Source organism: Rhipicephalus microplus, chromosome 5, assembly GCF_043290135.1.
Source record: "Rhipicephalus microplus isolate Deutch F79 chromosome 5, USDA_Rmic, whole genome shotgun sequence".
NCBI classification, from domain to species: Eukaryota; Metazoa; Arthropoda; class Arachnida; order Ixodida; family Ixodidae; genus Rhipicephalus; species Rhipicephalus microplus.
Genome location: NC_134704.1, coordinates 159,146,061 through 159,172,577, shown reverse-complemented (window position 1 = coordinate 159,172,577; position 26,517 = coordinate 159,146,061). Strand labels below are relative to the sequence as shown.

Here is a 26,517-nt window from a genome sequence, read left to right as displayed (position 1 = left end):
AAGAACACGATAGTCATGGCATGCGTGTGAAGCAAAGCATGACTACATGCTACGCTGAGAGCGTGCTTGTGGTCGTTTCAATACCTTCACATATACCAAATTTGGTATTGCGTGACGTGAATGGAATACGACTACAAATGCAAGTCGCAAACATGATTATCAGGACACGAAAGTCATGTACGACATAATTTACGCCCGCCTCGTAACGTTGTGCTGATTTTAAAGTGACATATCAACCTTCCTTATTCGTGCTTCGCATGTCACGGATTCCCACTGTACGTAGGATCTGTCAATTTGTTTGAGCTACAATGGATTTCTGCTTTGAATGCAAGCAGCCGATACCCCACACCAAAACACCATAGCGTGACTGCGAACAAAGAAACGTATTTTAAGTGATTAACAAACGAGCAGTCGGTAAAAATGACTGACAAGTCCTGACTAGTCAATTCCTAAAACCTTAGATACAAGGCATAACTTGTTTCTTACAATATCAGTTTTTGAATGGCATGCGTATGATAATGCATTCCTGTGATTTAACAGACAAAAATATCAATCATCAGGTCGTGAAGGCGGAACTTGAAAATGTCTTTGTACGTTGCGCCTTTTGAATGAAGCAATGCGGGTTTTGTTTCTAAACATTCAATTTTCATTGTACAGGTCAACTAGTGTCGTATTTGTTGCTGAAATAGAGCCATTTAAATATGCATCCGTGAAAAACAATTGGAAGTCTCATCCGTAAATATGAAATACTGTCTTTAATTGTTTATGAAGCTAATGTCAACAGCATGAATGATCTTCCCGACGATATCGCCTCTGATAGCAACCCCAACACGTTTCGGCAAAAAGTTCAGACGCAGTTCCTTAATATTTCATCTTGACGTTCTTTTACTTCTTTTCCGAGGGTTTTTATGTCACGGAGTGTTCTCATATACTTCATCGCCATGTTTACGTATTGCTGACTTATTGCTTTGTTAATTTTTTTTGTTATTACTAACCGACATTGTACCGTTTTTATTTTGAAATTTACATGCGATTTTTCACTGTAACCCCCCTTACTCAATGCCTTCTGGCCTGTAAGGTATTTTCAATAAATAAATAAATAAATAAAAAAGTAGTGGTCCCAGTATACTAGCTTTATGCACACTTTGAACAACGTTTCATAGAGATCTTTGTTCTCTGTTTATGCTTGCACACTGCAGCATATTGCTGAAATAACTTTTCATTTATTGAAGTGTGTTTCCTCGTACTCTTTAACAGGGTAAATTTTATAAATGATTATACTAGTTTATCTAATCAAACTATCTTTAATGCCTACAAACAATCCTAGCATCTGTTTGCTGTCTTGAAGGGCCTACTACGCGTCCATAAAGCAACACGTGATGCCAAGCAGCTACATACTTTCTTGACGCGTTTACAGCTGATGAATAAATACGTCTGATTGCATTGTAATGAGTGGACCTTTAGAACACGCGCATATTGCTCAGTTCACATGTTTTGACGCCCGGCGTGATTGTCCGATTGACCCATAAATTATAACATGCATTCGGAAAACTCTTACACTACATGACATTCATTTAGTGTTTCTTCATGAAATGAATCTGACGCTAAAGCGTGGCTTGCTGGTAGAACAGCTACTTGCCATGTAGACGACCTGATTCAGTGCTCACTCGAAATGAAGGGGTTTGATATGTATTTTGTTTGCTTCTTTCCTAATCTCTCGGCCACGTAGTTGATTTTTTCTCGGTAGCAACGACGCCGTCACCTGCACAGACCTCGCAGCACCAACAATTACGTGAGGCGAGGTCTTTGACGCCATCGCATCAATACACAAAAACGTCGCACCGTCAGACAAGACAGTTGTGAACTCAGGATAATCGGCTGCGACCTCTACAATGACAACAGCAACAACCGAGTTTTAATAAAATTGTGAGAGGTTTATTAGGGATTTAACGACGATACGCTTGTTAGTGACAATACAGCGGGAGGCTCAGTCTAGCGAAACAGCAGTGATCGGAAGCGCAAGTCGAACGTGGGCGATACTGCTGGATGGAGAAGGATCTTCTAAACAATCGTCCCCACTAAATAAGAGCCACTCTGGTGGCTTACGATGTGCAGCGCGCTAGCGCGTAATCCTCAAATCCCACCTCCTCACCCCATTCCACCCTAGAGGAGAGGGAGTCTGTCCTGCTCAGCTTATTTGACATCGAAGCCCAACAGGAATTGGTGGCTATAGAGCCTGGGCCGCTGTGGCAGCAAAGGGATACCAGAATAGAGAGACCTCCCAGTCTTTGTGAAAGGCGGCTCCATCAGCATCTTCCCATCCATACAACTCACTGTAAGTATAATAATAAATGTTTTCCACCCACCCCACATCACCAGGAGAATCCAACCAGAAGATGACTACGACTACGCTTCACGCATGAGATGGCCATGCCTGGTCCTGTTTGCGTCATACTAAATGGCTTCAGACGAAGTATATTGTTTGTGGTGTCACATCATCCACGTCTGTCTTCCTGTTACCACAAGTTTGTGACTTGGACATTGCGAGATCAATCTCGCTTCCTTGTTTCTGCTTGCCGCAGCCAATTTGTTTGGTCTATGGGTGCTAGGAACTAGCGCACCACAGTCTTCGCAGCCCTTTGCCAAGCCGGACACTTATGACCTTTCGTCAAGAACCCTAACCATCGTCAATCGCCACAGCCCCACGAGCCCGAGATTTCCGCTTTCAAGTTCCTTGACTTCTGGCGGTCAAACTCAGAACTTTGTTTTGTCACTCTAGAAACAGTGTTTTATCGTCAGCGGCTAGAAAATTATACATAATCACTTCGAAGTTGAATACAAGCGACCATATCGCTGGAGCGCTCCCGCCTCATATTGCAACGGTCGTTTGCAATGTGCTATGTTTTCCTCCAGCAGATCACCCCTATGATCATGTTAAGGAAACGTTCATGATTTCCACCACCCACACCTAAGAACATGGGCTGCATCAACAGCTTACATTAAAGGAGCTCGGCCATTGTGTCCGACCTCACTGCGTTACCAAACAGCACACTTATTTGAGAACTTTTTACGCAGCGCCTCCCAATGCAGGTGCGCATGATTGTGGCCACGTTTTCATCGACACTGGTATCTCTGGCTCAGTTAGCCGACAAAATGATAGATGTCAAACTTGCTTCCGCGGCCACACTTTGTCACCCCACGAATGCTTCCCCCGACAGCACAGGTAGTAGTAGCAGTTACACATGTCTCCTCAGTGATAATGAGGAGCTCAACCGAAAAATTGAGAAACTTATGGCTGATGGCTTCGCCTTACAAACAAACCAGCCACATTCATTATCCCGAGCTCACCGCCTCAGCCCTAATTTCTGTGGCCACCGTTCTACCAGTTCGAATAGCCTTTGCTTGTGCCATCGTTGCTACCAATGACGTGCAAACAGCTGCCGCCAGCCTTGTTCGTAAGGGGAAAACAACCAGAATAAACAGTGACGGTGACCGCTGTTGCCAGCCCTATGCACATTGGCCTTTTCCACGTTACCGATAGTTTGACCAAGAACTACAATTTCTCCGTTACTAGCGCTGAAATACGTTAATAGCCCTCTTACGCTGGCGACGCCATCCTCCCGACTTCCCTGCTCTCACCGCGGTCAGCAGATTGACTATAGGCAAAAGTCTGTGGCTCATGACATCGGCCTGTTACGTACCTTTTGCTGGCTGTTTGTCACCGCGGATGTGCGCTAAGTGATAATCGAAGACGACTTCCTATGGCACTACAAGTTTGTTGTAGACGTGTTGAACAGCTGTATTCTAGACTTTGAGACAAGCTTAGCCAACCAAGACGTTTCTATTAAGCTTTGACCACTCTGGCTTCTGCAGGCGCACACAATCATTTCTTAACTATAGCCAAGCGTCGTTGCCGAATTTCTGGACGTTTTCGACCACCCTTCTTTCAGTTAACGGCCGCCAGAAGCGAGACATACCACAATGTCACAAATGACCCTCATGTACTTGCCCGAACTGACGAGGAACGCAGAAGGCCGCTCAGCTTCACACTTCCTCCAGGCTTGGTACTCCTGGTGTGGCGCTGTCTTATATTTTCGGCTTGTCCTTTTCGGTGCGTGCTCCTTTTTCATTTTTACTTAAAATAATAGTATAGTTTGCTCGTTCTATTCAGTTATCAGGGCAACTATTACTGCATTGGGGTTTTCTTCTTTTGGCGGAAGGGTACTCGTTGTGGCAAGGTGGCTGAAAAGAACTGCGCGAATTCCGTGTTATGGATGCCCAAATCGCTGATGACAATCTGTGTTACGCCAAAAGAGCGCGTTCAGCATAACAAAGAAACATACATATATCCTCGTGGATGTGTTTATTGCGCAATATTTATGTGAAGCTATTCCCTTTAAACTTTTTTATTATGCCAGCCTATTCTAGCTGAGGCTGCTGCCAAACGTAAAATTCTTTGCAAATGGCATTTGAAGGGAATTCACGTGTCCCGGTATATTTGCAGCAAACTTAAACCGTATATAGTGTCCACTATTATCGGTTGAAACTTGAGAGAACTGGCCATAAATTAGTGAATTTCGCAAGCAAATAAAGTTTTTTTACTGCGAAGCATTTCTTAGCGAACTTCGGCGACTTTAAGCGTATCTATCTATCTATCTATCTATCTATCTATCTATCTATCTATCTATCTATCTATCTATCTATCTATCTATCTATCTATCTATCTATCTATCTATCTATCTATCTATCTATCTATCTATCTATCTATCTATCTATTATTCTATCTATCTATCTATCTATCTATCTATCTATCTATCTATCTATCTATCTATCTATCATCCAGCCGCCTACGACTTTTAGCTCTCCTGGCCGTTTCGATAATGTTATCAATACCAAACTTGGCATAGCATGACTGTACGAGGAACATATTTGACTAGTCATCACATGAAAATCACGACATTTATGTCATGAATATCATAATATACATTTCATGGTCCTGCAGCTCTTCCAGTGATTTCGTTCACATGGTATGTTGCAAAACGGGTATGGTATGACATGGTTTCATGGCAAACACAAGCGACAGATCCTAACATAAAAATCTCGAGTTGCGTGTCATGTAACAACATGTCTACATGCCACGCTCATGATGCGCTAGCGGCCGTTTGGCCAGCGTCCCATATTCCAAATTTGGTATTACGGTACGTTAATGGATGACGAAGGTATAATACTGGTGCCAAAATGATAATTATGAGATGCGTGTCATGTAACAACATGGCGACATGCCACGCTCCTGATGGACTGGCGGCCATGTTGCTAGCGTTACTGATACCAAATTTGGTATAACGGGACATGAATGAATGACGAAGGTACGAGATTGGTGCAGACATGATAAACATGAGATGCGTGTCATGTAACAAGTTGACTATATGCTTCGCTCTTGATGCACTCGCGGCCGTTTCGCTAGCTTCACATTTTCCAAGCTTGGTATTACGTGACGCGAACGGACGACACAGGTAAAGGACACATCCAAACGTGATAAAAATTACATGCGTGTCATGTAACATCATGAATACATGCCACACTATTGATGCGCTTGCGGACGTTTTGCCAGCTTCATATATGCCAAATTTGGTATTACGTGACGCCAATGGATAACAAAAGTATATGACTGGTGCAGAAAGAACAACAGTTAAATGCGTGTCATGTGAGAACATGACTACAAGCCACAATCAAGGTGCCAATACATTCCGACATGACGCGGTGCGCGTGCTCGCCGGCGTTCATTTCGTCGCGTCACGCCGGCGTTGCCACGCCAGGCGCAGGTCATGGCATTAACTCGAAGGCGCGTGCCGCGCTGCGTTGCTTTGATACATGCACATTTCAGCGTGTCCGGCGTCCCTCCGTGACAAAAAGAAGGAGACGCAGTGTTGTCTGGGTAAAGCATCGGCATAGAGTAATGTTACTTTCTGACATCAGTGCGAAACGCAGCATGTCGCATTTCGAGCCGGTTGCCGTCGGGCCGTGCTGACAGACGCTGGTCGCGCCTGGTGTCAGAATATAGAGTGCTCGTGTTTCGCTAACGTAGCGTCACTGTTTCCAGCGTGCGCGCGCGTCAACGCTACATTGGAGTATATTGGGCCCTTCATTATGCGCTTTCGGCTGTTTCGCTGGCTCCACATATTCCAAGTTTGGTGTTACGTGACGTCAATGGATAACAAAATTCATGACTAATGCGAACGTGATAATCCTAACACGCGTGTCATGTAAGAACATGACAACGTACCACGCTCATAGTGTGTATGCGGCCGTTTCGTCAGCTCTACGTATACCAAATTTGGTATCACGTGACGTGAATAGATGAGGAAGGCAAGCGACACATCCAAGCATGAAAATCTTGACACGGAAGTCATGTACGGCATCATTTACCTCCACCTCATAACGTGGTGCTGATTTTAAAGTGACAAATAAACATTTCTCATTCATGCTTCGCTTATTATCCATTCCCACTGTACGTTGGATCTGCCAATTTTTTTTATCCTAAGCCTTCAACACTATCGAAACATGCCACTTATATTTTGTTATTTGACCTCTCGTAGAACTATTTCTATTGTTCTTGACATTATGCAATCAATATGTCTACACAGACCTCACGCTAACAAGCAGAAAGCAGTGAAGCATCTGCAAAAAAAAATTCAACAAACTTGAGAGTTCGCTCTCAATAGCAACACGCCATCTTATGCCCATCTCGAAAACGTTATTTCTACTGAAATGAATATATGGTTATGTACATCTCGAAAAAAGTACGGAAGAATTGTTGTGGGGCTGCTCCAATATTGTCTATTCTATGCAACGAAGCTTTTATGTCATACGCAGACAAATGAAAACAGCGACAAATTTTCAACATGAGGGAGTTCCCACATCTGGTTTCAGATTTTATTCTTCGTAGTGCGTTTTTTGTAACAATTTCAATGAGATATTTAATGCCTTGAAAAAGGGGTTATATACGTTGTCAATGGCTTGACATCGCAAACGCATAAAGGGGCTACTAACATTTTTTTGCGCAACACGTACTGTGTTATATTGAGCTTTTGGCTGCTACACAAACACAAACGTCTAGGAAAACCGATATATAGACGTAAAAAAGCCGAGAACGTTCAGGAACGGAACGATGAATAATTTTAAACATTGAAGTGCAATATTGTAGCTGTAGTTCTGTAGGGCTCCTGCATTTATATGGTGTCTCTAATCATAAGACAAAGACAAGAATGCAATTCAACGCTTACCCTACACAAACTAAAAGTGAATGACAATTTGCGGTCTTAGAAAGCAAGTTTGGGTCAGAACCGCTGCAGAAAAGAATGAATGGAACATTTCCCATCAAACTCATCTGAGCGACGTGCCAATATGAGGTGCAGAACACAAAAGCTATGCGGCGTGACTGCAGTGACCTCGCCTCACAAAAGCGGAAGATGAGCACGTTTACCACCGAAGTCCACCCTGCAGGATATTCCGGAAAGTAAAAGCGATGCTGGTGAGGATGGCGGCAATGTGGCCTCGCAGAAAGACTCCGTGCTTGCGTTGCAGAGCTTTCTCGTCTGTGGTGCACTTTCTTTCTTTCTTTCTTTCTTTCTTTCTTTCTTTCTTTCTTTCTTTCTTTCTTTCTTTCTTTCTTTCTTTCTTTCTTTCTTTCTTTCTTTCTTTCTTTCTTTCTTTCTTTCTTTCTTTTTTTCTTTCTTTCTTTCTTTTTTTCTTTTTTTCTTGTTTGTTTGCTTGTTTGCTGTCGTTTTTTCTGCATATTTCTCGCAGACTTTCAACTTAGCGGGACTAGAAAGTAAACATTGCTTCACCCGTTGCTTATTTTGACACGTGAACACTATTGCGTCTGTAGCACCCTGCACAATGTAGTCACGAAATGTTCAGAACACAGAAACGTAATACGGAACTCCTTGCTTCCTGAAAGTGCAAATACTTTCTTTATATGCACAAACGTGACACCATCACTCTCTTTGTGAGGACGAACTTCGTCGAGAATCGTTGTTTGCCCAACGGAGGACATGGAGGTTGTTTTCTTCCTTGCTTTTCTTAGCCGCTTTTGTCTATTCGAAACAGCCGTCTCTGGTGAACTCTGCATAAAAAGTGCGAATCTCTAGGAAAAACAAAAAAAGCTATTTTGGCAGGGAGGCAAACATCAACAAATCCTGCATGCTCCAACAGCGATACGATAAAATGAGTTTTGCTAAAAACATTGAATAATGCCTAAAACACATGCTACATTAGGTACATCATATTTGCTGCCGACTTGAAATATTTAGCAAAATTACCGTCAAGGAACGTAGTGAGAGTAACGCAGAAGAAATAAAAATGTGGCTGATGCTAAGCATGCTGGGAATCAATTTTATGCAAAACAGCGGGCGAAGGTCTACGCACACCTGATATCTTTTCATGGGTCAAGTGCTAAGAGGACTGTCCACGTCTTTGGGTAAATTTAGTAGGTCAAGGTTTATTGTGGGCTTTCCAGGTACGGTGAACGCGCTGACATATAGAGGGTAGCTGCGGATGTAATGTCAGCACTCTCGTTAGAACGGATGTTTCAATTCTATCTCCACGAACTGCAGCTTACAGTGCCATGATGTAGTGTGCGCCACGTCATATCAGCGTAAGTTGCTTTGACGTAGCATGCACCACGCCATAGCTTCGTAGCGCTTTGCGCCATGTCCCGCCGATATCGCGCACTGGTGTACTTTTTAAGAAAAAAGAGGTTGATTTTCAGTTCAAGCATAGTTCAAGTTGATTTGTTCACACTGCATGCACAATACTGGCTCACGTAATACAAACTGCGTCAATTATCTGCCCTTATTAGTGAGGTAGTCGAGAGTTGTGAAACAGCAACAAGGGATAAAAGTGGGGAAAAGGAAGAACTTATACGCTGACTACAGAACAATTTATAGTGAAATAGGAATAAAACTGTTTAAAACATTGCATACTGAACTGCAGTATTTTACATTACAGAGGGTTGTTCAAAAGTACATTTTGATGATATGTTTAAAATATTGCAACGAAGGAGACGACTTAACATGAAGAGTAATGTGATTCCAAAGGCAAACACCATATAAACGGGGTTTGCATCTGCCTTGTTCTATCTAGCTTTCACTAAAAGAAGGTGTTTCCCCGAAAATATGGCATTAGTGTTGCTGACAGACATGAAAACCAATTCTATCTGATAATATTTCACGATAACTCAGAGGGAGAGTAGTGATCTACAGTCTATAATAAAGCAGCTCTAGAATAGGCAGAATGCGAAGACAGTAAAAGATAGCTACGCAATGGCACAGGATAGAGCTAAAAGTCATTCATTTTAGTGTCTAGTTTAAACGGTGTTCAAGTGGTTTAAGACAAATAGCGTATCTGTTACCACATGAAGATAAACAGTAGAATGATCCTTAGGGCAAGTGTGGTAAAACAAAATAAGACACGGGGGTTGCAAAAATAAATATCATGTAAATGATGAATAAAACTTTCTTATTGGTGAATTGGTTTGACTCCTATAGTTTTTATTGCAATAACAATATTGCTCAAACACCCTGCCACCACTTAGCCTCTCAACGCGCAGACAAACCACATTCGTCAATTTGCCAAACGGTAGCCACATATCGCGACTCTTTGCCAACATGCTTTACACCCGCTGCTAGGCATTCGACTCCTCCTTGGTGCATGACTCAGGCTACCATCAGGCAAACTATACCTGGCATCCATCAAAAAAGCAGATATGTCGTCACCTGCTCTTAGGCAGCTTGCTCTGCTCATGTGATACGAGACGTATCAAGGCTGTATACACGTATACAGCGACGGCTCTGTTTTACAAAAGAGTTCAAGGGCATCATTTCTTATACCACTAAAAGACACGACAAGAAAATTCAAGGCCTCCTTTTCAGTGACTCAAAGGCGGCACTGCCATCCCTCCTATCACCTTTACGACACTGCCCGTACTAACAGTTGGTATTCACGATTGCAGAAAAGACTCACCATTTTATTGAGAAACGACATGAATTAGCCTTTCAATGGCTTCCAAGGCATTGTGAAATAATTGGCAATGAACGGGCCGATTGAGCTGTCCGTTCTACCCATACTGAAAGCGATCAAATATCAATTCCGCTCTCCTGAACTGACGCTGCACGGCAACTCAGCATGCCTTCTCGCAAGCACACCACGCCGCAAAAAAAAAAAAAAAACGAGTGACATTTTACCCATGCACTATTATGTACCTTAGACCCAACGCCCAGTATTCAAATTCCTCCGGAATTACGCCGACGAGATGCTACTATGCTGTGCAGATTATGGTTGGGCGTCATATTTACCAATGCGTACGCATTCCACATAGGAATGGCTGACACTGCTGCATGCGGCCATTGCGGCAGCAACAAAAAAACTTAGCACATTCTGTGTGAATGCCCACAATACTTCTCACAGAGACAGTCACTCGGCAGTGCACTAGACGAATTGGACAACCAGACTCTTCCGGAAGAAAGAATCCTGCGCTACCGAAAGGACATTATGACACAAAAGAAGGCTGTGAAGGCGCTCTTGCGCTTCTTGCGTTCAACCTGCCTGTTCAAACGACTGTGATCGGAACTCTGAGTTTGTGTGCAGGCGAATTTTCTTTCTAATTTATTTTTCTCTCTATCTGTTTATCTCTAATCTCTTTGCGACCCTTTTTACCCCCTCCCCCCCTGTAAAAGGTAGCAAACCAGTTCTTCTAGGTTAACCTTTTTGTCTCTTCGTTTTATTTATTTGTGTCTCTCTCTCTCTATTGTTAGCGAACTCACAGGATCTTCATATTGCTTTCCTCGTGACGAGTATATCCAGGCTTTCCAATGAACCTCAGTAGAACAAAGGCTAGCTTCGCTACTGCTTGGTAACCAAATGCCCACATCAAGTTTATGTTGAATCCTATCATGGAACAATAACTTTGCTAGTGTGGCTTATCTTAGCACGGGAATCGGTACTGCATGGAAACTGTGACTAGTCGTCCTTAAGGTAAGTTTTGTCAATACAGTGAAATATGGGTGCCTTCACAGAGTTTTCCAGAGCAACAATCTTCACACCTACTACAATATTACTGTATTTTCCGTCCATACCAATGTTGCTTTAGCTGCCTGCACCGTCGGGCAGTCTCACGTGAAATGCTCTGCGAAATTGCAGACAAAAACAACTTTGCGCTTCTTGGCGGTTTTGTTTTCTTCTACCAAAGACTTGTGTGCATCAGGGAGAGATTTCGCCATTGCGTCTCTCGTTATTTCACTTTAGTTAGCCAAGAATTTTTAACATTTCCGAAGCTTTCTGCCAATTCGGCAATCATCAGAGGAAGCGTTATTTTGCTCTGGGCTTCGTCTTGAATGAAGAATGAATGGTTTTCCACGCATAGATTCTCGCAAAGTCTGTTGGTTACAAATAAATTTAGGCATTGTTAAACGCTGCATTTTTTTACTCATTTAGGTAATAAATAAGGTAGTTTTATATGATCACACCAAATCGTTGCTATCTCTCATTATTGTACTTTTTTCGACTCAGCCGAACATAGTCTGATATCTTTAAGCAAAGTTTCTCTAAAAATATTACAATCCTTCGTTTTATCAGCTCCGAATCAAACGAGCAAGCCCTTAACTCTGTCGACATGAGCCCCGCTTTGCACTCATATGGCACATTCTAGCAAATATAGCATTGGCATCGCCAAACTACGATGGAACGAGTGATTCTCAAGTAGGCATGCGTACCAACCCATCCTAAAGAATGCTCGTGCACCTAAATCTCCTGTCCTCACTCCAAGCTACCTCTGTGTTCGTAGCATTTGCGGTGGTACTGTGTTTTCTAAGCCATTCGGTTCATAATTTCATTTCCGAAATGTGTTGCTGCAGTTGTAATATTGCAAGAAGTTCACAGTGTGACCCCTAAAGGCTGTCTTACGATTGTAGTCATCTCGGCGTGCAAGCCTACAATCCATCAGTCTCCCACTATGGTCAGGCTTGATGATTTTCCATTCCCGCCAGTGCGCAAGTTATACCTACTAGTCATAACAAGCTTCGAGCGAACAGAGGAGACAGCCACTTGCGCCCCTCACGCTTTAAGCAGTAGTGGCTATGACCTCTTCATATCATGCCCCAGATAAGTCCGTCACAATGGAGTCCGACTGCTCTTTTACCAGGATGGAAGTTTTCCCCAGTCGTGTCAGCAGGATATCCTGTCGACTGCGCCAGTGAAGCTTGTGCGCCTATTTCACCGGTGTGAACCGCGTAAGCCAGCTCTCTTATGTCGCTGCTGAGAGGGAGACTTAGACTGTGTAAAATGCAGTGCGTTTATTCACGATGCGCACAGGGTGCGCTCCGGAATTTCTCCCTCCCCTAGACCCGTCCTTCGCCTATACGAAAACATTGTGGCATAGAGTTTTTAACAAGTTTATGCACAGGGCTCTCGAACAAAGGTCACGTTCATAGTCACGTTCAATTTTTGATCATGGACAAACGGCAATTTTGGCTCCTAACTAACGCCATTGACGACAAAATTTCTGCAAAATGAGCTATTTAACGCTATCGCGTTGAAAGGCGAGCGTGGAAGCTTAGCGTCTACTTTTTCCACTTCACGGCGTTGGTATAGGTGAAAAGACAATTACAGAGTCCCTCGTGGATTGACCAAAGGCGGCGCGGAAGCTGACGCAATTTATTTGTGGATCGCAGTAATATTTCTGTCCTGCCACACAGTGAACACTTACCGCACCTAGCGACATTTTGCACAGATTCCATGATCGACGCACCTAATATAGTTTTGCACTGCCTCATGCATCAATACGTCATTAACCAAGCGATGCTGTCATGTCCTGACGCACCTGCATACCGTCACGTGATGCAACGCTACAGTGACGTCATGGCGTCACAAACGGAGGTGGTCTGTGAATTCATGTTGTAGTCATCACGTGATAGTACTTTTTGCATCACATGGGCGGATGCCACTGATGCCGGACGCCAGAAAATTTTTCCATTTCGTGCGGCATGTAAAGCCGTCTCTTCCATACAGCAACCTCGTGAGCCCACGAGCAGCGCATTCTGGTCACCTCCTCGCTTTTGCGCTGTCCTGATAAGAAGCCGCGCTGTATGGACGATTCCTGCAAAGCTTGCTCGGTGTCTAAAAGCGCCATTTAACGTCGCTATGAGTCTAAGTAATATTAAAAGCGTTTTGCTTGCTAAAACCAAGCTGTAGTTCTGATATGAGTTGTAGTGGAAGACTTTGGAAATTTTGAACACCTGAGCTCATACGTTCTCAAAGGTGAGTAAATGGGTAACTTGTTTTATGCCTGCGCGGGAAATGCGCCTACACCAGCGGGGATTAAGGCCATGACCTTCGAGTCGTCAGCCCCGCACTGTAATCACAGTCTAACTGCGGTCTACGCATGGTTTATACTAGGGTAGGCTTTGAGTTCACAGTCTTCAAAAAATTGGCAGATCCCACGTACAGTGGGAATCGATGATATGCGAAGCACGAATGAGAAAGGTTGATATGTCGATTTAAAATCAGCACAACGTTACGAAGTGGAGGTAAATGAAGCAGTACATGACTTCCATGTCATGCTTATCATATTTGGATGTTTCGTCTACCTTTGTCATGTATTCGCGTCACGTGATAAAAAATTTAGTACATGTGGAGCTAGCAAAACGATCGCGAGCACGCTATGAGCATGGTATGTTCTGATGTTCTTACATTACACGCGTGTCAGGATTATCAGATTTGCACCAGTCATATACTTTTGTCATGCGTTGACGTCTCGTTACGCCAAGTTTGGTATATGTGGAGCTAGCAAAACGGCCGCGAGCGCATCATGAAAGGCCCAATATACCAGAATGTAGCGATGATGCGCTGGGCACCGCAACGCTACCTTAGCAAAACGCGTGCACTTATAGTCTGGCGCCAGACGCGACCAGCGTCCGTTGGCGGGGCACATCGGTAACCAGCGCGAAATGCGGCATGCTGCATTTTGCGAGGAAACGCTACGAGCGCGCGACGAGGGCCGACGCGCATCGCATCGGCTCCCGCTCTATTTGTGAGGACTGGTTGAAAACCTGCTTCAAACTTCATCAAGATTGATCTTATCTTCTTTGTACCTTTGTTCTGCACTGGAAGACATCTCTATCATCAAGGTGGGCCAATGTCAGGACACTTTATGTTCACTTGTTAACCTGACCTCGTGGGAGCTACGTTCGCCCAACCAAGCGTTGCACCGAACGCTGACTGCGTCGGAACTTCTCCGCGGCTGCAGCCACAGATGGCGGCCACCATTCTCCATGGATATGAGCCCACGACGTTGGCGTGGAAAAAGTTCTACCCCAGTGCCCGAAAACTCCGTTTCACCAATGGATATTGCGGATGAGGGACTGTTCACCGTGGTTGCCTTCCGCAAGAGTCGCCAGTAATCTAAAGCTACCAAGGTGGGGGCTACCAATAAAGCCGCGTCCGCGAACATACCACCAGAGAAGAAGACATCCCGTGTATCGTTGTGGCCTACTGCTATGCCCCGCATTGCTTCAGAAGACTTCACCATCGTGCTGAAGCCTCGTGTCACGGTGGATATCAAAGCTACTTTTCAACCAGGTGATCTAGGCACCAAGGTCACCTCATACGTGAACACTACCTGGAGTGACTCTATTAGTGTGTAGCCCATGTGGGAGCAAAATATCATTGTTGTCTCAACCAAAAACATCAACTCTGACAACCTTCTCTCTCGAGAATTCTCACTCAAAACTTTACAAGGTCCTCTACCAATGATCGCCCACACCAAGATCAGTGGGGAAGTGTGCCGTGGCGTCATTACGGTACACGAGCAGGAGACCTTCGCCTCCTTGAAAGCAAAGATCCATTGGCGTGGTGGAAGCATTGCTTTCATCAGGAAGCTTGGCGAGACTTCGGTGTCCCTTATAACTTTCGAGGGCCGCTGCGTGCAGTGTTTTGTGCACTACAACAGCGTTGTGACACCAGTACGCGAATATAAACCACCATTCCATGACGATAGTTATAGCGCGAGAACAAAACGACGACACAGAGACAAGAAGGACACGAAGGGCGCGAGCGCTACGTGCCCTTCTTGTCTCTGTGTCGTCGTGTTTTGTTTTCGCGCTATAACTATGGTCATGCCATGCCAACTAGCCCAAGCTGCCGCACCATTCCAGCCTGCTACCGCTGTGGTACGGTAGGCCACCGGGTGGAGCTGTGTCCACACCCGAACGGCCAACGCTGCGGCCATTGTGGTCAAGTTGTGCGTGCTTCTGAGGAGGAGATGGCACTGAACGAGTGCAAGCCATCGTGCCTGGTGTGCGGTGAGGGACTCCTCACCGGATCTCAGGCCTGCAAAGCAAGGTTTCGCCGTCTGCAGCAGCCGGGTGGGCAACATGGCAGTCGCGGCTCGTCGAAGCAGCGGTCAACGCCCAAGACATCTGGCGTCGTGCCAGAAGGACGTCAGCCAGGAGCACCAACCAAGCCACGAATAACCTTGCTACTGAAGGGACCAGTCAACAAGCGCCACCTCCACCTAAGACACTTTACTAGGGTGCCCCCGTGCTCCAATCTGGGGACGTTCCACCTCTGACTGATCCCGGCGCCCGTAAGTGGCCGAACAAGAAAACTGCTACTCCGGTAGGCAACGGGGCGAGGGCTGCCTCCTCATCCTTTTACTCTTCCTTCCACGCCTCCTCCCCCGAATTCCTCGAGCTCAAACAAGAGCTTGCTGCATTGCGGGCACAGAACGCGCATCTTGAAGCCAAAATCACTGCCTTGGAGACAGGTAGCCCACCAGTCCCCCCCACGTAGTTTCCCACCCATATTATCATTTCCGCTGAAGAACCGATGCCCATGTGCACCATTCCATCCGTATCGGAGTCTTCTAACACAAAGAGTGATTTCAGGCTATTGAAAGTACTATGAACATTTCAATGACACAACTCATCGCCATAAGCAAAAGCCTGGAAAATATTTCCGAACTGTTACCCAACAGGTGACGAGTAACATAGAAACTACGTTCCATGGCGTGAACCCTCGAAGCCGAAGGGCTAATCTTCTGAAGGACGTTAAGAGTCCCCTTAGATTTTCGCAAGCCATCAGCCTCGCTGAAACCTCCGAGGACTTCGAGCTCCTACTTGCACAGGATGCCTAAGTAGGAGTAGAGTCCCTCCCAGGCACCCCAAATTCTCAATATGGCGACTCATCTTAACTGCTCCACATCGTCACACCGAAAACCTCAGTTATTCTCTTTAATTCAACGTAACTGTAGAGGTTTCAAAGATAGGGTCAAACGGGCCAATTTCCATCTCTATCTTAAAACATTCAAGCACTTGTGCGCCGTCATTGCCCTTCAAGAGCCCGGCAATGCCGGGCGCCTCTCAGGTTATAACACTTTCCAACGGCACCCATTCACTTGCCTTTTTGTTCATAAAACTTTACCTACGCGAGAGGTCGACCTCGAAATTTCAATACCGTACTCGTACACTATGGTCACGGTTCTTCCCCTGCACAGAACCGACCCCTGAGTGCACATCCTTAATATTTATTCCAAACCTAAACTCAAAAACATCACATTCGCTGACTTCTTCAGCAGGGCACTGAAGCTCGCCGGGCATGATTCCCTTTTAATAGTGGGTCACTTCAACGCTCCAAGCAGGCTTTGGGGCTATCGCAAGAAAGAGGCGCATGGAAGGAAACTTGAGGAGCTGAATTCCATGCTGGGCATGACTCTTCGAACAGATCCCACGCAACCAACTCGTGTAGGTAACTCTGTCAGCAGGGGACACCTGCCCCGACCTAACATTCACGAAAAACATCAGACACGCAGACTGGTTCAATACTGAGGAAAGCCTCGGTAATGACCACTGCATTCTCATCACTACATTTTCTACACGACCCCTAGAACGCCCCAACGCACAGGCTCGCCTACCAAACTGGTAAGCCTTCCGGCAGTCCTTACCTGACTCTCCCATCCAGGAGATCGGTCATTCCCAGTGGGCTCACTCTGTGCTCGAAACACTAAGAAAACACAAGACCGAAATAAAATTCACGGATAGTCATGCGGATGTAGATAACCATCTCCTTTATCTTTGGGAGGCACGTCGAAGTGTCACAAGGAGATGGCGCCGACGAAAACGCAACCGCAAACTTCGCAAGCGGATAATGGATCTCAACCAGAAGGCAGCCGAGTACGCTGCCCAGCTCGCCGATTAAAATTGGGTAGATCGCTGTAACACTGCCAGCAGGCAAATATCCAGTCGCAATACATAGGAACTCTTCCGCAGTATGATTGATCCCACTCAAACGCGAGGTAAAACGCAAAAACAGCTGTACCGAGCCTTTCACACTTTCAGAGGCTCCACAACACACCTAGCCCTATCACTACGGGACCGATATCTTTGCACTCAGCAGGACACGCGAGGCTCCGCGTATTGCTATGCAGGCAGAGAGAACTTGGCCCTGAATGCTCCTTTCCAGCCACACGACCTTCGCGCCGTCCTTGCCAAAATGAGCTGAGGTACGGCTTCCGGGCGAGACAAAATAACCGGTTAAATGCTGACAAATCTACCCGATGCAGCGCATCAGTCGCTTCTTGACTATATCAATGCGATCTGGTTCAGAAAAACGCCATTCTTACTAGACTGGAAAACGTCTCTAGTAACAGTTATTCCAAAGCCAGGATTACCGATCAACACTGAGAATCTGACACCCATTTCTTTTACTTATTGTTGTTGTTCATCTATTGATATTGGCGCATACCTACTATGGGGGATTGGACAAGAATCGAGTGGTCTTTAAAATTACTGTTCAGATTTGTAATAATGGAGGCATACCAGAGAGATTACCGATAGCCTAAGAAAAAGTGGTGCCTAATGTAATGCATACAAATGTTTACAAAAACAATTTTATCCTTAGAACTTGTGTGAGGAAGCTAATGGAAACTATGGTCAGAGATCGTGCCTCTCCCTTCTTGGAAGAGCACCACATTTTCGCCGATAATATGTATGGCTTCAGGTCCAAGAATTCTTCGCAGGACATACTCCTACAACTACACCACGAAGTACTTAATCCCGTAGAACTCCCCCACAATGACAAGATCATTCTAGCGCTTGACCTTAAAGAAGCCTTCGATAACTTCAAGCACGAAGACACCTTAGCTCACCTAAGTGCCACCAAGTGTGGCGAGCGCACCTTCAAATACGTCCGAAACTTTCTTACTGACAGAGTTGTGTACATTCGCATCCAAGATCAGGAATATGGCCCCAATCCACTGGGCATGCGAGGCCCACCACAGGACGCTGTGTTGTCGCCTCTGCTGTTCAACTTAGCTATGGCACAGCTCCCGGGCCACTTGGCTGCTGTCGACGTGGTAAAGCATGCGCTTTATGCCGACGACATTACTCGGTGGGCCACAGAAGGATGCCTTGGCAGCATGGAGGACAGCCTGCACACCGCAGCCCTTATAGTAGACGAATATGCGGCGTGCTGTTGCCTCCACTATTCCCCACAGAAGTCCAAATTCATGCACCTTCGGCCGTCGGTGAAGTGCACTTCGTCCATCAACCTTTCCATGCATCGTGGACTTATTAATAAGGCACAGGAGATCCGTGCCCTTGAACTCCACATTCACAAACACCGCAGGGTCAAGACAACACTTCACAAGCCGCGTAAGCTTGGAAAACAGGTGGGCCGCATGGTCCGCCGAGTCTCCAACAAGCGGGGAGGTCTCAAAAGCAAGGATGCGCTTCGTCTCGCACATGCTTTTGTCACTAGTCGCATCTTGTATGCGACTCGATACCTTCAATTACGGAAGCACGATGAAGATTCCTTGGAAGTCAGTCACCCTTCGCGAAATTGTCAAGAGTGCCCTAGATCTCCCGATCACTAGTTCCATTGCAAAACTTCATGCGTTGGGAGTGGTAAACACCTATCGGGAGCTCCGGGAGGCTCACCTAAAAACTCATTACACGCGTCTGGCGCAGATCCCGTCAGTCAGACGACTCCTTGATCACCTACACATTCGGCATGAATTCTACACAAAGGAGTGGATACGAGTGCCCGAACATTGGAAATACACGATTCATATTCGACTCCTCCCCACAAATGTATCCCGTGAGTCGCACGCTGGCCGTCGAAAGGCGCGGGCTTTTGCTATCCGGCACCAATTCAGCTCTAAACAAAACGTATTTTACACGAACATCGCCGCCCTAACTGCGGGGCTTGTTATATGGCCACCGTGGTCAACGAAGACAGGCAGGTGTATGGTCTGTCCTTCCGCGCAACAAATGCTACCCATGCGGAAGAGGTAGCCATAGCTGTGGCTATAGCGCACGATAGTTCTCAAATTATATTATCAGACTCCAAAGGAGCTTGCCGAAACTTTAAACTAGGATGGATCACACCCCTAGCTGCCAAAATTCTTAAATCTTGTCCGCGAGTAGGCTACCCCTCTCCGCGTTCAATAATCTGGACTCCTGGCTATTAGGGCCTCACAGGCAATGAGCCGGCGCACGCGGCCGCACACGCCCTCGTTCCCCGGGCCACTGCCTCGCCCACCGATGACCCCTGTGTTTCAGTAGAAAACGCTCTTCTCCTAACTTATAGAGAGATAGTTACGTATTACCGGGACTCGCACCGTTGCTTTCCTTCGCCCTGCAAGGGACTTAGGAAGATGGACGAGAGAATTCTGCTCCGGCTATTTACCAATACTTTACTGTGCCCGGCAGTGCCTAAACACTTTGACCCTTCCTTTTCCTGCCTCTGCCAGTACTGTGCGGAGGTGGCTGACACCTACCACATGGTATGGGCATGCCAGCTCAATCCTTCTCTACCCCCGAAGACAAATCTAATAACACCAAAGTTGTTAAATGTGGAGCTAGCAAAATGTACGTGAATGCATTATGAAGGGGCCAATATACTCCAATGTACTGTTGACGCGCGCGCACACTGGGCACAGTGACGCTACGTTAGCAAAACGCGAGCGCTCGATAGTCTGGCGCCAGGTGCCACCGGCACGACCAGCGTCCGTCAGCGTGGCCCGACCACAACCGGTGCGAAATGCAACATGCTGTATTTCGCACCGATGTGTTACCCAGACGCGATGAAACGCTCATGGGTCAAAGCAACGCAGCGCGGTGAGTGCCTGCGAGTATATGGCATGACCGGTGGCTGGCGTGGCAATGCCGGTGCGACCCAATGAAAAGGACGCCGGTAAGCACGCGCACCACGTCACGTCGAAATGTATTGGCGCCTTGGCTGTGGAATGTAGTCATGTTGTTTCATGACACGCATCTCATGATTATCATGTTTGCACGAGGCACATACCTTCGTCATTCATTCACATACCGTAATACTAAATTTGGTATATGTGACGCTAGCGAAACGCCCATGAGCGTATCGTGAGCTGGGCATGTAGTCATGTTGTTACATGGCACGAATGTCACAATTTTCGTGTTAGGGTCTGTCGCTTGTGTTCGCCATGCAATGATGTCATACCATACCAGCTTTGCAACATGTCATAAGAACGAAACACCGCAAAAGCTGCAGAACCATGAAATGTAGTTCATGACATTCATGACATCTATGTCATGATTTTCATGTTACGACTAGTCAAGTATGTTTTTCATACAGTCATGTTATGCCATAGCAAGTTTGCTATTGATACATCTATAGAAACGGCCAGGAGAGCTAAAGGTCGAAGGCGGCAAGATAGATAGATAGATAGATAGATACGCGAAAAGTCGCCAAAGTTCCCTAAGAAATGCCTCGTATTTAAAAAGTAATAAGATTTCCCGGAACACTATTTTTTTGTTGGGAACCACCTGGTACTTCAAACTTTCTTAACAAAGGAAATACAAAGACAATGCCTGAAATTGCATTTAAACCAAACGTGTCTTTTGAAACAGGCCAACACGATTATACATATCCTTATATATGCACGTGCAAATCGCTATCGCCATTAGACGTTAAATGTTGACAGTTTCGAAGCAGGTAAACATAGCAGGCTGCCATTTTATGAAGTCTTATACAGTCTTTACCCCTACGTCGACACTTTGACCCTTTTAATGCTTTGCTTTTATATCGCTTTGCTTTTATTTGCTTTGCTTCATACGACGTCTGTCAGTGGTAGCCCTGCTTGAAGGAATAGCCGGGGACAGCACGCTCACTGGCGCACTGTCCAGCTATTAAAAGCAACTGCATGCATTCACGCACATAGCGAAAACAAAGAGTATGATAAACGCGTGTCAGATTTCCGCAAACAGAGGCGCATTATTGAAGTTGCACAGTGCAACACTGTGGCATTTATTTACCGTGACAAGCCATGCACCATAGTGTAAAGGCGAACGTGCTTTGTTCTATTTCCACAATATTGACCCTTAAGTACATCAGTATATTAGGCGTAACCGGAACCTCTTCTACCTCGAAGGAGGAAGCTATTGTTTTTCACCCACGTCTGTCACTCTGCCACAACCAACGAAACAGTTAATTCCAGATTGTCGTCCGCAACCGCATCTGCACCTGCTGTCATGGCAAAGCTGACTAAAAACAAAGACACCTTCTATATCCTCATATATATGTTCTCTATTGTTTTTCTCTTGTGTATACCTGCACTCACGCGTGTAGAAACAAACATGGGGAGGGCTGCGTTGTTCGCCTCCACAACAGCTGTGACATCTTCCATCATATCATGTCTGAAGCACTGCCTCCTGCCCAACAGCAACAATGTTGCTCCAGCTCGGACCACGATACAGTGCACATTTTGATGTAGTGTTATCCAACTTTCTTTAATGAATATTATGATGATTAGAAGATAGCGGTGCCCTTGTTCCACAGGGATCAATTCTTAGTCCGCTGCTGTTCAATATTTTTGTAAATGACCTTCACAGCGCGATACCCATTTCTCTATATCAATACGCCGACGACACTGTGATCGTGACGACTGCAAACAACTTTTATGAGGCGATTACTCTTCTTCAGTCAGCTGCCACTGAAGCCATGGATTGGTTTCGAGATAACCTTATTAATATAAATGTGTCTAAAACTACTCTAATCTGCCTCCATTATTCATTGAAGAAAGTAACCCTTGACTACCTTTTCGTTTTGCAGTGTTCTGACTGTTCATCCTGCTCTTGTAGGCCATTACAGTCTGTTGTAAAATACCTTGGCTTATACATTGACAGCGACCTTTCCTGAAATAGTCATCTCGCCTATGTTTGCAAAAGACTTCGCGCTGTGTCATGTTTATTATATAACATAAGATACAACATGCAGTTTTCAGTGCGTAAGATGCTAGCACACGCTTTAGGTTACAGTATACTGCGTTACGGAATAACCATTTACGGACACTGTGCTATCCGATGGCACAATAGAATAAAGAGAATATTGCGTTCAGTTTTAAAAAAATATATCTTACGACTTGAACATGAATTCTGAGAGAGACATTTTCAAAACGCTGTTTAAGCCAAACTTCAATGATCTGTTAATTCAAACGGTTGTTTTAAAACATTTCTGGTCCAAAGGATTCCTGGTTCCGTATGTTAATTCTCGTTCTTTAAAGCCCAAAGTGCGTTACTGGAGGCCGCTGTGTTCAACAAAGTATGGAACTAAAATACGAGCCCATGATGTCCCAACCTATTTCAATGTACTACCCCCCCGCATTTTTCGTACAAAAACGAAATTTAAATTAAAGAAACTGCTTCGGCGTATCTGTCTACAATGGTAATGCATGGCGTGTTATTTCGTATACACTCATTCGCAAGCATGATGCTGCACAATCATCCAGTGTGGTACTTTGCTTAAGGAGCATTTGCTATAATTCTGTTCTTTTTTCCTTTATACCTTTTCACTTTCAATTGCTGTAACTATTGTATAATGTTCATAACTATTGCTTGTATGCCCTGCTGTTTCTAATCTTATATGCACATTGTTTTTGTCTTATCATCCCTCTTAGGCCATGAAATACAATCTTGTAACGCGTCCGGTTTGTTTTGCTGCCTGCCAGGCTCTGCCACTCAAGCCACCAATTGGCTTTGGCAGGCCTAGTCACATTTACTGTTTTATTTGAAGAAATAAAAGGTATTATTAATAATAATATTATTAATATTATTGTTGTTGAGATAAGTACCCTGCCTACCATAGCATACATTGAAAGAGAGAAAGAAAAAGAGAAAAAGAAAAACACGAGAGAAAGAAAAAGAAAATCTAGGAAAGACAGTTGAAAGAATTTGACAACTTCTATAAATGTGTAAAAATTAATAATGGAAAAGCTTGCAGAACTTCACATTTTGTTTTTGTTTTTTGAATTTTTGAACGTTAGCGCAAATATCTGAGGACGTTGATATGCCGCCTTGCAAAAATTACGTACATTACACATTGTAAAACAGACAGGGCGTGCAAACAAAGGTGTAAGAAGAAAGCCAGGACACCACGAACACCTGCATTTTATACAGTATACAAAACATATAAGAACGTCATTCATACAATTCGACCTTATTTCATTCATAAATCTTACTCTATACGCGCAGAACTCATGCTGCAAAACGGGGTGGTTCACTCTGGTATGCAATAATCTCGAGCCCGATATTAACTAACCTGGGTCTAGCGACCACATTATCTTTTCTTCATCGGTCGGAATGGTAGTTAAAAGTAGCCAAAAGTAGTCATTCCTTTTATTATAAGCATTGAAGTTCTAGTCAAATAAAACAAAATTGGCCCATGAATCAACTTCTTGCTATTGAGCAATTAAGAATATCTTTCTACATCAGCAGAACAGACAAAATACCACTGTTTCACCCAGTTATTCGACTTCAAGCGATATACTATTAACAAACAAATGAATAAATTTCCATGGGCTCAGTTTACGTGCACAGTTTGTGTATAGATAGGCGCACTGAGCAGAAGCGGCATAGTGTACAAAGGCTCACGATCGCCAAGCCCATAAACTGTCGTGCCACCAAGCGGAATCTAGTAGCGTCCTCTCGAGGAAGGTCAGTAGACGACACAACGGCAGCACTACGCTGTTGCTCCCTTATTCGGCTGAACTAGCATCAGAGCTAACGCGTTAGCAGGAAAGAAGCACTTGTGTTTGCATGATTTCTGTAAACAAACCAGGCCCTCCCTGACACGATAAATCTGACTTGTTTTTGCGAGTAATGAAGTTTCCGTGAAAATATGTGAGAATTCTCGGTTTCAACATTAGCTCAACGTGCACACTTCTCAACTTCCGAAGGTTTTCTGTATCGGCAAGCGTTAATATATTGTTAACGTCTGATCCTTTAAATTGAAACTTACTTTGTTTTACTTGCATGTAGCAATAATCAGTGCTTTTGCAGAGCATGAATCCTATAGCAATGTACGTGGAAAGTCACGCGGGTTCACGATTTCATCTTTTTTAACTAAGCAGTGGCAAATTCGCCGGCACTGAGCAGATTGTTTTTGTACGTTTTTTGATAGGTAGGAGCACGCTGGGAGCGATTCACTTGTTGACTGGTTTCAGAGCAAAATATTTATTGCGCGCGTAACGTACATGGTTATGTGGAGTTTACGAAGTCCTTCGGTGGAGCGAAGTCTGCAGTCAATTTTCAGCAGTGATGTAGCAAGAGAGCATGTTGACGAGATGTATTTAGGAGCGAAGCTCTTTTAGGCGTGGGTCGGTCGCCCCCAATGTATGTAGTACGTAGCCACCTCGTTCCAGAATTCACCGCTGGGCAATAGTTGTTGGTGTAATAAGCCAATGCAGATGTTATAAAACAGATGACTTCCGTGTAGTTTAACGGTGAACAAGCAAAAGAAAATGTTGTACGTTCGGTACGGGGCACTTTCATCTTAGGGGTAAAGCTCCTTATGCCGTGGGTCGTGCGTCCACATTGTATGTAGCAGTAGTAATAGCAGTAGTAGCAGTATTAGTCGTCATAGTAATAGTAGCTAGTTACTCGTCATTTAGTTCTTGGAATGTCCGCTCGATGGTGGTACTTTTATATGATGAACATATGATGAAATTTTGCTAGATGGTGGTACTTGAAGTGTTCGCTAGATGGACGGACGAATGTGCGAACGGATGGACTGACAGACAGACAGATGCATGAAAGTAGGGTGGACGCACAAACGCACGAACGGATTGACGGATGCACAGAAGGAGACATGGACGGACACACGTACGGATCCACGGAGGGATGCACAGATGAACGCTGGGGCGGACGCACGGACGCACAAACGGATGGACGAACAAGTGAACTCACGAAAAGAAGCGCGGACAGACAGAAGCAAGAAAAAACAAATGGACGGAAGCGCAGACGCACTGACGGATGTTTCGCCCCAATCATCGTCATAAAGTCCGTGAATATGCTGTGATTTTTCGCTGGACGTAGAAGGCTCTGAAAACACCGAGAGGGACAACGACGATGAACGATCAGCTTCTACGATGAACGATCAGATACTAAATTTGGTATATGTGACGCTAGCGAAACGCCCATGAGCGTATCGTGAGCTGGGCATGTAGTCATGTTGTTACATGGCACGAATGTCACAATTTTCGTGTTAGGGTCGGTCGCTTGTGTCCAGCATGCAATCATGTCATACCATACCAGTTTTGCTACATACCATATGAACGAAACCACCGCAAGAGCTGTGGTACCTTGAAGTGTAAATCATTGAGTTCACGACATAGATGTCATGATTTTCATGTTACGACTTGTCAAATATGTTCCTCATACAGTCATGTTATGCCAAACCAAGTTTTGTATTGATACCATTATTGAAACGGCCAGAAGAGCTAAAAGTGATAGATTGATAGATAGATAGATCGATCGATCGATCGATAGATAGATAGATAGATAGATAGATAGATAGATAGATAGATAGATAGATAGATAGATAGATAGATACGCTCAAATTCGCCAAAGTTTGCGAAGAAATACTTCGCCTTTAATAATTAGGTGACGTTTTCAATAGTGTGGGAAAGTATTTTTGTTTAATATCTAAATCAGCGCCGCTCATGACTTCATCAGGTGAAAGTAAAACAGGCGTACACCCACATGTCATATGTGTTCCTGTGCAAACAATTGGGCTCACCCTCCTGCAGGCGTCATGCTGAAAGGTACAGTGCCACCTTTAGTTTGTTGGCAATGCGATAGAACAGTTAGAACAGTGTTTCGTACCTTGTTTGCTTTGATGCGCAGACGCCTTTGTTTTCCACGTGACCGGGCCGAATGGTTGATATATGTGTTTGTATCTTCCAGTAAAGTTTAGTTGTGAGTTCAGCGCGGTGTCGTCTCTTTCTCCGTTCGTGTCTATATTTGTGCGCTGTTTTTACTTCCCAAGTATGTGAACCACCAACTAGGCTATTTTTTGCTATATTGCTATTATTAGAGCATGGGAGGATAAGACGATTTGACGAGTATGACGCACTGGTCGAGACTTGAATAATGTCACAAACCCGTTGCGTACATCGTCAAATACTTCCCGCCAGACAGGGGCACATAG

At 44.9% G+C, this 26,517-nt stretch overlaps 1 protein-coding gene across 5 annotated transcripts in view; it reads left to right on the top strand.

Moving 5' to 3' along the window:
- LOC119173660 (glutamate receptor ionotropic, kainate 3) overlaps positions 1–26,517 on the top strand; it is a 149,841-nt gene that overhangs the window by 41,745 nt on the left and 81,579 nt on the right. The window lies entirely within an intron of this gene.